The sequence below is a fragment of the Arachis ipaensis genome, chromosome B05 (assembly GCF_000816755.2).
Source record: "Arachis ipaensis cultivar K30076 chromosome B05, Araip1.1, whole genome shotgun sequence".
NCBI lineage: Eukaryota > Viridiplantae > Streptophyta > Magnoliopsida > Fabales > Fabaceae > Arachis > Arachis ipaensis.
The window spans coordinates 34,509,155-34,509,989 of NC_029789.2; positions in this window are offsets into that span (position 1 = coordinate 34,509,155).

The following is an 835-nucleotide window of genomic DNA, read 5'->3' on the forward strand; positions in this document are numbered from 1 at the left end:
TGCTGTGACAGAGCGCGTGAGCGTAGTTTTCACTGGAAGGATGGAAGGTAGCCATTGACAACGGTGATTCACCAACACATATCTTGCCATAGGAGGACGTGCGTGCGTGAATCAGAAGACAGAGGAAAGCAGAGATTCTGAAGACAAAGCATCTCCAAAACTCCAACATATTCTCCATTACTGCATAACAAGTAACCTTTAATTCATGCTCTCTTGTTTATTCGCAATTCAACTGATAAATATAATTGACTTCCTGACTAAGATTTACAAGATAACCATAGATTGCTTCAAACCAACAATCTCCGTGGGATTCGACCCTTACTCACGTGAGGTATTACTTGGACGACCCAGTGCACTTGCTGGTCAGTGGTACGAGTTGTGAAAAGTGTGAATCACAATTCGTGCACCAAGTTTTTGGCGCCGTTGCCAGGGATTGTTCGTGTTTGAACAACTGACGGATTGTTTTGTTGCTTAGATTAGGAAAATTTTTCTTTTTGGTTTAGAGTCTCTTATTATTGTTCTTGGTTAAAAATATCTTTCTTTAAAACAAGTGTTACATTTACTGCCTAGTTGGCTAGAGCATTAGTCCAAGCCCGTGGCAGTTGGGTACACTCTTTTTAAAAATCTTTTTCATAAATAATATTTTCTCTATTAAATCCTGTGCCAAACTCTAAGTTTGGTATTTTCTTGTTGATTTTCCTTAAAATTTTCGAAAAATTATTCTGGTTTTCTAAAAATCTTAAGTTTGGTGTTCTTCCTTTGTGTTTTTGTGTCTTGATCTTAAAATTTTTAAGTTTGGTGTTCCTTGGTGTTTTCTCTCCAAATTTTTCGAAAA